The sequence below is a fragment of the Nicotiana tabacum genome, chromosome 6 (genome assembly GCF_000715075.1).
Source record: "Nicotiana tabacum cultivar K326 chromosome 6, ASM71507v2, whole genome shotgun sequence".
NCBI classification, from domain to species: domain Eukaryota; kingdom Viridiplantae; phylum Streptophyta; class Magnoliopsida; order Solanales; family Solanaceae; genus Nicotiana; species Nicotiana tabacum.
This window is the reverse complement of record NC_134085.1, coordinates 147,058,538-147,070,377: the sequence shown is the minus strand read 5'-3', so window position 1 is coordinate 147,070,377 and position 11,840 is coordinate 147,058,538.

Here is an 11,840-nt window from a genome sequence, read left to right as displayed (position 1 = left end):
CAAACAGAAGCAATGATAAAATTGGACCAAATAAAAGGTATGATGAAGAAAGACAGAATCAATCGACAAAAATTGAAAAATCAATAAAGCTACACTTAAACAAAGTAAACAGAATAAACAAACACAAAAATGGAACAAACAGGAAAAGGAAAATACCTCAGGAACTCGGAGACTAGACGATCCTGACTTGGACTCTGACTCGGACCTTTTTGAGGTCGAACGGACCTTAATCGAGTGTTCTTTACTGAGAACACTTTGACTAAGGTCCACTGGACCACCAAATTCCTTTTCTTCGGACAAACTTCAACCTTTGGTTTTCTAGGGTTCTTGGGGGTTCGATTTGGGGTTCGAACGGTCTTGGTCTGATTCGAACCAAACCAATGGTGGTTTGGTGACGAGGGAGGTCAGGAAGATGTCTATGAGTTTGGGACTGGTTGGGGTAGGTTTAGGTTCTGCTCGAATCTTCGATTGAAGATTCGAGAAGCTGGAGGTTGATTCGAGGCAAACGGTTAACAGATCCGTAACGAGGGGGGTCAGGGGGTGCCTTGGTGTGAGTTTGGGACTGGTTGGGGTGGGTTTCAAGTTTTGCTCGAATCTTCGATTGAAGATTCGAGAAGCTACAGGTTGATTCGAGCAAAACGGGTAAGGGATTCGTGGAGAGGGTGGTTAGGTGCTCTAGGGTTGTTGGTTTCATGGTCATCGGCGTTGTTGCCGCCGGCTTTCAGGCGAAAGGGTTTCAGGGCGGCTAGGGTTTCGAGGGTCGTTTGGTTTGTCTCTGAAAGAGACGATGAATTGGGGTATGGCTTATGGGGGTGTGAGGTGAGAGGTTGGGCTTATATACGGAGGGGGTGGTTTAACCCTGGCCGTTGGATCAAGCATGATCAATGGCCTGGATCAATTCATTTAAAGAAAACGGTGTCGTTTAGAGTAGTACTGGGGCGGGGTCGATCCAGGGGCAAGTGGGTCGGGTTGTGGGGATTGTTTTGAGGCGTTGGATCAAATGAAATGAACGGCCTGGATCTATTGGCTATATACGACATCGTTTGGATATATCTGGAGATTGACTGGACTGTTTGATCGAGTGAGATCAACGTCCCAGATTTTTCATGCCCGAACGGCGTCGTTCCACCCGCCCCCAAGACTGGTTGGGTTGGACCGGGTAAGAGCGTATTTGGACTGAGCCTGAACTGTCTTTTAAAATTGGCCCAGTCCGATTTTCTTCTCTTGTTTATTCTTTTTCTTCTATTTTCTTTTTAATTCCTAATTACCAACTAAAAATCCTAATTAAATTATAAAATTGACAACTAACTAAAACATTAACTCTTAATAATCTATCACACGAAATTAAACATCAAATAAGGATAAAATCACATAATTCGGACATTAAATACAAAAAAATGCAAAGTACATATTTTTGTGATTTAAATTGTAAAATTAAATCCTAAATGCACATGCACCACATATTTTTGTATTTTTTCTTAATTAAAGTAGAAATAAACATGCACAGACAAAATACAAATAAATCACAAACAACACAAAACCCATTTTATTTTGAATTTTTTGGGAGTAGTTCTCATAGGGCAAAAATCACGTGCTCACAGCTGCCCCTCTTTGTCCGAAAACACAAAGAGTTTTCGTGCAAAGATAAAGTGAGCGAATACGAGCGATTTTTTGCCCGTTGGAATACTCCGTGTGAAGCATTTTTGAAAAGATTTAACCGAACCTTTGCTTCAATGGTTTCCTACATATCCCTGGCTAAAAGGGAATCACGTTAATGTAGTTCGGGAAGTTTTGGTAGCTGGGACTACCATGGGACTGCCTTTTTGCTATTACTGCTGCTGCATACTGTTGCTACTGCTTTTCGATCTCCTTATTACACCGTGCTAAAAGAAAAACAAGAAGCTAGACTAAACTAGGGATTACAACATCTTATCTATCTTCCAACTTGCTCTTGTAGTCTTCTTTCTGATTTCTGCTATGGGATTCATGCTGGGGGTGTTTTGTTGTAACCCTCCGCATTACTGACCTCTGATTTGATCTTGAAATGTATTCCTCTGTTCTGCAGGCGGGCTCCTGACTTCAAACTTGAAATTTATTCCTCTGTTCTACAGGCGGGCTCCTGACTTCATCAACTTAAACTTTAACAACCTCCGCTCTAACAGGCGGGCTCCTGACTGTTTCAACTTAAAATATAACAATCTCCGTTCTACAGGCGGGCTCCTGACTTCATCAACTTTAAATATAACAAACTCCGTTTTACAGGCGGGCTCCTGACTTCTTTGACTTAAAATTATAACAGACTCCGTTTTACAGGCGGACTTCTGACTTCAACGACAATTTAAAGATAAAGCAGCCTCCATTCTTCAGGTGGGCTCCTGACTCCGACAGCTTCTTTAAAATATAGTAACTCTTATTTTTCAGGTGGGCTCCTGACTTTAACAGCTTCTTAAAAATATAACTCCTCTATTTTTCAGGCGGGCTCCTGATTTCAACAACTTCTTAAAAGACATAGCACCTCCATTTTTCAGGCGGGCTCCTGACTTCAATTTATGACTTAAAATGTAACACCTCCGTTCTCCAGGCGGGCTCCTGACTCCAACTTGACTTTAAAACATAGCACCTCCATTCTCCAGGCGGGTTCCTGACTTCAACTTGAAATGACAATAACCTCCATTCTCCAGGCGGGCTCCTGACTTCAACTACAACTCGAATGTAATACCTCCATTCTCCAGGCGGGCTCCTGACTTCACTACTTCCCAAAATATAATACCTCCATTCTACAGGCGGGCTCCTGACTTCGACTTGAAATTGTAACAACCTCCGTTCTACAGGCGGGCTCCTGACTTCAACAACTTCTTAAAAATATAGTACCTCTATTTTTCAAGCGGGCTCCTGACTTCAACAGCTTCTTAAAAATATAACTCCTCTATTTTTCAGGCGGGCTCCTGATTTCAACAGCTTCTTAAAAATATAACTCCTCTATTTTTCAGGCAGTCTCCTGATTTCAACAGCTTCTTAAAAATATAACTCCTCTATTTTTCAGGCGGGTTCCTGATTTCAATAGTGGGCTCCTAATTTCAACAGCTTCTTAAAAATATAACTCCTCTATTTTTCAGGCGGGCTCCTAATTTCAACAATTTCTTAAAGACATAGCACCTCCATTTTTCAGGCGGGCTCCTGACTTCAATTTATGACTTAAAATGTAACACCTCCGTTCTCCAGGCGGGCTCCTGACTCCAACTTGACTTTAAAACATAGCACCTCCATTCTCCAGGCGGGTTCCTGACTTCAACTTGAAATGACAATAACCTCCATTCTCCAGGCGGGCTCCTGACTTCAACTACAACTCGAATGTAATACCTCCATTCTCCAGGCGGGCTCCTGACTTCACTACTTCCCAAAATATAATACCTCCATTCTACAGGCGGGCTCCTGACTTCGACTTGAAATTGTAACAACCTCCGTTCTACAGGCGGGCTCCTGACTTCAACAACTTCTTAAAAATATAGTACCTCTATTTTTCAAGCGGGCTCCTGACTTCAACAGCTTCTTAAAAATATAACTCCTCTATTTTTCAGGCGGGCTCCTGATTTCAACAGCTTCTTAAAAATATAACTCCTCTATTTTTCAGGCAGTCTCCTGATTTCAACAGCTTCTTAAAAATATAACTCCTCTATTTTTCAGGCGGGTTCCTGATTTCAATAGTGGGCTCCTAATTTCAACAGCTTCTTAAAAATATAACTCCTCTATTTTTCAGGCGGGCTCCTAATTTCAACAATTTCTTAAAGACATAGCACCTCCATTTTTCAGGCGGGCTCCTGACTTCAATTTATGACTTAAAATGTAACACCTCCGTTCTCCAGGCGGGCTCCTGACTCCAACTTGACTTTAAAACATAGCACCTCCATTCTCCAGGCGGGTTCCTGACTTCAACTTGAAATGACAATAACACCTTCGTTCTCCAGGCGGGCTCCTGACTCCAACTTGACTTTAAAACATAGCACCTCCATTCTCCAGGCGGGTTCCTGACTTCAACTTCAACTTGAAATGACAACAGCCTCCATTCTCCAGGCGGGCTCCTGACTTCAACTACAACTCGAATGTAATACCTCCATTCTCCAGGCGGGCTCCTGACTTCACTACTTCCCAAAACATAATACCTTCATTCTATAGGCGGGCTCCTGACTTCGACTTGAAATTGTAACAACCTCCGTTCTACAGGCGGGCTCCTGACTTCAACTATTTCGTAAAATGTAATACCTCCATTCTCCAGGTGGGTTCCTGACTTCAACTTCTTCTTAAACAATGCGTTTTATTGCTGTTGTTCCTTCCTGCCTCCCAAACCATTTTTCTTCTAACTTGAATCATCCTCTTTCAGAACTGCTTCCCTCAAAACTGGTGTTTTATTCCTCTGAAAACTGCTGGGGATAACACCGATATTTTATTCATAAATATGTTATTTTTTTTCTTCAAAGACTACTTCCTTTAAAGCTGGTGCTTTCACTTCTCTGAAACCTGTTGAGGATAACACTGCTGGGAATTATCTTCCTTCTTTAAGACTAGTTACTTTCCTCCTTTTAACAATGGTGGGGATGATACTGATTCAAAGACCACTACCCTTAAAACTTGGGTTATCTTGCTTTTTCCAAAATTGCTTTCTTTAAAACTTGTATTTCCTTCTCCCGTAAACTGCTGGGGATTCCACTTCCTTCAAAACTTGTGTTATCTTCCATCTTCCCCAAGTGGCTATCTGATTTCAAGAAAAATTTTGTAATGAGAGAAAATTTTCTGCCCCCGTTTGATAATCTTCTTTGTGGCCACGTCTTCCCGCTGTAAATAACATTTCCTTTCCCTGCTTCAAATCAAAGAAAAATTTATTATTTTAAAACATGGCGAGTGGTCGTGCCACTCCTACTGGGGATGGTTTTTCCCTTTTTCCTTTCCCTGCTTTGCGTTTTATTACAAACCTTGTTGGAGATGATATTATTTGCTGGGAATGATATTCCTGCCGGGGATGGTTTTTCTTTTCTCTTCCTTCCCCGCTCTGTGTTGTCCGACCATCGCGGAACTCGGTCGATAATCTATCGGAGTTGTTCCTGTATCTCGCAAATCTGCTGGCTCTTGGAGTTTGATCCATAACTTTTCCACTGTTGTTTTTCTGTTTTTCTCCAACTTCCCCTGTAATCCTAGACCAATCCATCATTTGGTCTTGCAACGAACGTCTTTCTCGTTCCATTGCATTATCTTTGGCCCGTCCTATCCACATTGTGCTTTTGCACCATCTTGGCAACTGGTAATAAGCTTTGAAAAATCCTTTTCAAAACCAAACTGCTGGGGAGATAAAGTCTTTAGACCAAAAATGAAAAAATGATGATTTTAAAAGATAGAAAAAGAAGAAGTCTTTCTGAACAAATGCTGGGGAAAAAGAAAGAAAAGAACTTATCTAAATGATATAACCGATCCCAACGATCATGTCGTGCATTCCGGATTAATCAACCTAGTCTATTTGTATCAATCAATCTTTCGGACGACCTCATCTTGCTGGGGATAAATAGGCACTCAACCCTTTGCCAAATGTGGATCCCTTCCACCAATCTTGTCTTGTCGCCTCACAGCGCCCTTCGAGGGTTTTCACTGATAAGAATCTCTCATTTCTCTCAACTCTCGTCGCCTTATGGTGCTTGTGAAGGTTTTCACCGATAAGACTCTCTCATTTCTCTCATCTCCCGTCGCCTTATGGTGCCTGTGAAGGTTTTCACCGATAAGACTCTCTCGTTATATTTCTCTCAACTTACGTCGCCTTATGGTGCCTGTGGAGGTTTTCACCGATAAGACTCTCTCATTTTATTTTATTTTTTTCAGCTGGGGATCAGAGTGTTACCGATATGACTCTCTCTGCTAGGGATTCTTTCGGCTATCAATTCATTTCCAGCTTATGATCCTCTTCTCTGTTGGGGATCAGAGTGTTATTCTCGACTCTTATTTGCCTGACTTGGCACTTCTCGGATACTGATCGGGAGGTATTTTTTGGACATCAATATGGGTTTTTATGTATGGCTAAAAGAAAAAGGGGTATCAAAAGATTCAAAATAATTTTGATGGGTAAAACATTACAACTCTTGGAATCAACTTTCTTTCCCAAAATTATAAACACAACTTCTGCCCCAGTTTTTCTTGCTTTGGGATTTTGTTTTTGTTACACTATGACCGAGCCTTGAGGCGCCTATCCTCTTTGAGGAATCAGGTCAAACGTAGTTCCCAATTCCTTTGTTTTTCTTGTGACTTTCTTTTGTCTTTATTATCATTTTTTTCTCTTCTCATTTTCTTTCATTTTCATTACTGATTCCAAAAGAGGGGTATGAAAGATAAATAAGGCTCAAAGGGGGAAGCAAAGGTTAAAGTATTTAGATAGAATAAAGAATTGCCTTCGTCATTTCATTCTCCGATAAATGCCAAGTACAAACAAACAACGATTATAATCAAAAGAAATCATACATAATATCTCTTAACTACGTCCGAATTGATAGCCATGTCGACGCATTCCCTTTGATATCTGTTAAACATAAAGCGTCATTGGACAACACTCTGGTTACAATGAATGGCCCTTGCCAATTCGGGGCGAACTTGCCCTTTGTCTCAGCCTGATGTGGGAGGATGCGTTTCAGCACCTGTTGTCCTACTTCAAATTTCCTGGGACGCACCTTCTTATTATATGCTCTTGTCATCCTCTTCTGATACAACTGGCTATGACATACTGCTGCCAATCTCTTTTCATCAATCAGGCTCAACTGCTCCAATCGGGCTTTGACCCATTCATCATCATCAATCCCAGCCTCAGCGACAATTCGAAGGGATGGAATTTCAACTTTCGACGGTATCACTGCTTCAGTTCCGTATACCAACGAATAAGGAGTTGCACCTACTGAAGTGCGAACAGTAGTGCGATATCCCAACAAAGTAAATGGTAATTTCTCATGCCATTGTCTGGATCCTTCTATCATCTTCCTCAGTATCTTCTTTATGTTCTTGTTGGCTGCCTCAACTGCTCCATTCGCCTTGGGACGGTATGGGGTGGAATTGCGGTGTGTAATTTTAAACTGTTGACATACCTCTTTTATCAAATTGTTGTTAAGATTAGCACCATTATCCGTGATGATCACATTTGGGATTCCAAATCTACAGATGATATGGGAGTGAACAAAATCTACCACTGCCTTCTTGGTTACTGACTTGAAAGTTTTGGCTTCAACCCACTTAGTGAAATAATCGATGGTCACCAGAATGAATCTATGCCCGTTGGTAGCTGCCGGCTCAATAGGTCCAATGACATTCACGCCCCAGGCAACAAATGGTAATGCGCTGACATTGTATGCAATTATGTCGGTGGAGAATGAATCAGATCTCCATATATCTGACACTGATGGCATTTCCGCACGAAACTGATACAATCACGCTCCATAGCGAGCCAATAATACCCTACTTAAAGAATCTTCTTCGCCAATACATATACGCTCATATGTGGCCCACAAACTCCAGCATGTACCTTTGTCATAGCTGTCGTGGCTTGACTAGCATCTATACATCTCAGCAATCCTAAATCTGGTGTTCTTTTGTACAACACTCCTCCACTGAGGAAAAATCCATTTGCCAATCGCCGAATGACTCTCTTTTGATCTCCGGTGGCCTGCTCCGGGTATATCTCCATCCTGAGGTATTCCTTGACATCATAAAACCATGGCTCGCCATCCATTTCTTCCTCTATCATGTTGCAATAAGCATGCTGATCACGAACCTGGATATGCAATGGGTCAACATGAATTTTATCTGGGTGGTGCAACATTGATGCTAAGGTGGCCAAAGCACCGGTAACTTCATTATGAACTCTTGGGATGTGTCTGAACTCCACTGATCGAAATCTCTTGCTTAGATCGTGCAAACATTGTCGATATGGTATGAGCTTCAAATCCCTTGTTTCCCATTCACCCTGAATCTGATGCACCAGGAGGTCCGAGTCTCCCAAGACTAGGACGTCCTGGACATCCATGTCTGCAGCTAACCGTAAGCCCAAAATACATGCCTCATATTCAGCCATGTTATTGGTACCATAGAAACGTAGCTGTGCCGTAACAGGATAATGATGTCTTGTTTTAGAAATAAGTACCGCTCCTATTCTAACTCCTTTCGCATTTGCGGCTCCATTAAAGAAGAGCTTCCAACCTGGTTCCTCAGATAATTCCAACTCATCTACATGCATCACTTCTTCATCAGGAAAATACGTCCTCAAGGGCTCGTATTCTTCATCAACAAGATTCTCGGCCAAGTGATCAGCCAATGCTTGGGCCTTCATGGCCGTCCTCGTCACATAGACGATGTCAAATTCTGTGAGTAATATCTGCCATTTCGCCAATCTCCCTGTGGGCATTGGCTTCTGAAAAATATATACTTCAGTGGATCCAAGCGTGAAATGAGATAAGTAGTATATGATGACAGATAATGCTTCAATTTCTAGGCCACCCAAGTTAGGGCACAACTTGTCTTCTTGAGTTGAGTGTACTTAACCTTATAGCCTGTAAACTTCTTGCTGAGATAATAGATGGCTTGCTCCTTTCTTCCTATAATATCGTGTTGGCCCAGTATGCAGCCAAACGAATTCCTTAGGACCGTTAGATAAAGAATTAACGGTCTTCCCGGCTCAGGTGGAACCAACACATGTGGATTTGATAAGTATCTTTGATTTGGTCAAATGCTTCCTGACATTCTGCCGTCCATTCTACTGCAACATCTTTCTTCAGTAGCCGAAAAATGGGCTCACAAGTTGTCGTGAGTTGCACAATAAACCTGCTGATATAATTCAACCTTCCCAACAGACTCATTACTTGTGTCTTGTCTTCAGCGGTGGCAAATCTTGGATGGATTTGATCTTTGACGGGTCCAACTCAATGCCTCGCCGACTGACGATGAATCCCAACAACTTCCCAGATGGAACACCAAATGCACATTTGGCTAGATTGATCTTAATGTCGTACCTTCGAAGTCTTTGGAAAAACTTCCTTAGGTCTGCCACGTGGTCTTCCTGACGCTTAGATTTTATGATCACATCATCTACGTATACCTCAATCTCTTTGGGTATCATGTCATGAAACACCATAGTCATTGCTCTCATGTACGTTGCCCCAGTGTTCTTCAAGCCAAAAGGCATTACCCGGTAGCAATAAGTCCCCCATGGCGTAATGAAAGCCGTCTTTTCTGCGTCTTCTTCATCCATCAGAATCTAATGATACCCCGCATAGCAATCTAGAAAAGACCCGATCTCACGTCCGGCACAGTTATCGATCAAGATATGGATGTTGGGTAATGGAAAGTTATCCTTGGGGCTTGCTTTGTTCAAATTGCGGTAATTGACACACACTCTGATCTTCCCATCTTTCTTCGGCACTGGCACCACATTAGCCAACCAATCAGGATATCGAGTGACCCGAATAACCTTTGCCTGCAGCTGCTTGGTTACTTCTTCTTTAATCTTCACACTCATATTTTTCTTGAACTTCCTCAATTTCTGCTTGACGGGAGGGCATGCCGGGTTAATGGGCAATTTGTGAACCACTAAATCCGTGTTTAACCCTGGCATGTCATCATACGACCATGCAAAAACATCTTTGAATTCAATGAGTGCTTTGATTAGTTCCTCCCTGATGTTCGGCTCAATGTGGATGCTTATTTTGGTTTCCCTGACATCGTCTGCATCCCCTAAATTGACAGCTTCAGTGTCGTTCAAATTGGGCTTGGGTTTTTCTTTGAACTGGATTAATTCTCTGTTTATCTCTTCAAAGGCTTCATCCTCATCGTATTCCGATTCATCATCATAATCGACCTCTTGTACAATTAGTTCGTAATCAGATTGATTTTTTAGACTAGGTTGAAGATTCGTTGTGCATGGTATGTCATTAGAACCAGTATAAAAAGAACTGTTCAGAAAGAGAAAAGAAGAAAACAGAATTAAAACAAAATAAAGAGAGAAAACTTTCACTTTATTAAAATGTGGGATAACAGAGTTTCACGCTTTTGTCGAATAGAAAAATAAAACAAAAACTGGATTACAACCCTGGAATAATCCAGAAAACAAGAAAGAAAAATCCAGAGCCTACTACCAAGACTCCCTCCGGGTAGGAAGAGGAGTAGTCGTCCAATTGTTGATATTGGCCCTAGGCCCCACAAACTGTATGTCTGCCTTACTGGAACCCTCTCCAGCTTCTATCATGTTGACATCAGCGAACAACCTTTCAAAGCCCTCATTCAAATCTCCATTTGGCCCGATCAGTGGTCCGAGAACTTTCGGGACCGACAACTTTCTGATACCTGCTCTGACAAATGATCTGGATAGGCGCGAGATTGGCTTAGGAAGGACCCAGACTCTTTTCTTCAACTTGCGGGCCCGCCTCACATCCGCCGCTGTAGGCTTGAACCCCAACCCAAAGGTATCCAAATTTTTAGGCAAAGAAACCGGTTGAACAATACCCTGAAGAGCAGCCCCTAAACCTCTGCCTGGCACAAACCCGTTCTTCAACATCTCTGAGGCTACCATGACAGTCGCGGCTGCGATCCTAGGAAGTGGAAGGTCCTTGCCTTCAGAAATTTTATCCACTGAAACCGGATCGAAAACCTGGTAAACCCACGTTCCCTTATCATCATCAGTCTATATGAAGGGCACGATGGCATCACTTACGGCGCTTGCATTGTCTTCCCCATGTACTATGATCTCTTGCCTATCCCACTCGAATTTGACCATCTGATGTAAAGTAGAAGGCACTGCTTTGGTGGCGTGGATCTAGGGTTGCCCCAACAGAAGATTATATGACACTGCCACGTCTAAAACTTGAAACTCCATGGTAAACTCGACTCGACCAATTGTTAATTCAAGTATGATGTCACCCACTGTGTCTGTACCACCACCATCAAACCCTCAAACATAGATGTTGTTCTTGTAAATCCTGTCACCATCGACCTTCAGTTTGTTCAATATGGCCAAAGGACAGATATTGGCACTGGACCCATTATCAATCAGTACTCGAGTGACTACCGAGTCTTCACACTTCACGGTCAAATAAAGGGCTCTATTATGTTCTGTACCCTCCACGGGCAACTCATCGTCTGAAAAAGTGACCCTGTTGACCTCGAAAATCTTGTTTGCTATTTTCTCCAGATGATTCACAGAGATCTTATCCGGAACATAGGCTTCGTTCAGAATTTTCATCAATACCTGGCGATGCTCATTTGAATGGATCAACAACGATAACAATGAGATCTGTGCCGGGGTCTTCCTCAACTGCTCCACAATGGAGTAATCTTGCGCCTTCATTTTCTTTAAAAATTCTTCCGCCTCTTCCTCGGTAACTGGATTCTGTCGCTACTGGATTGGCCCTTCTTAACTCTGTGGGAGCAAAACACCTTCCCGAACGAGTTAACCCCTGTGCCTCACATATTTACTCCACAACTTCCTTCCCCTTATGCATTACCATTACTTGACTGTAGCTCCATGGCACAGCTTTCTCGCTGATTATTGGCAACTGCATTACTGGCCTGATAACAACTGGTCCTGTTCATGCCCCCTTCACGGCTACTGGCTTTCTTGATATCCCTTGCACCGTTACTTTGACCGGCTCTGCATTCTTGGCAACATCAGACGAACTCTTCCCCATCACCACTACTGGCTTGCCTTCTTCCCTTTCCGACTATACTACCGCCTCTCCACTGATCGACTTTTCTTTCGGACTGGCACGGATCATCATTACTGTTTGTGAGGGCCTCTTGAGCTTCACTCCTTCATGCACTAGTTCGATCAT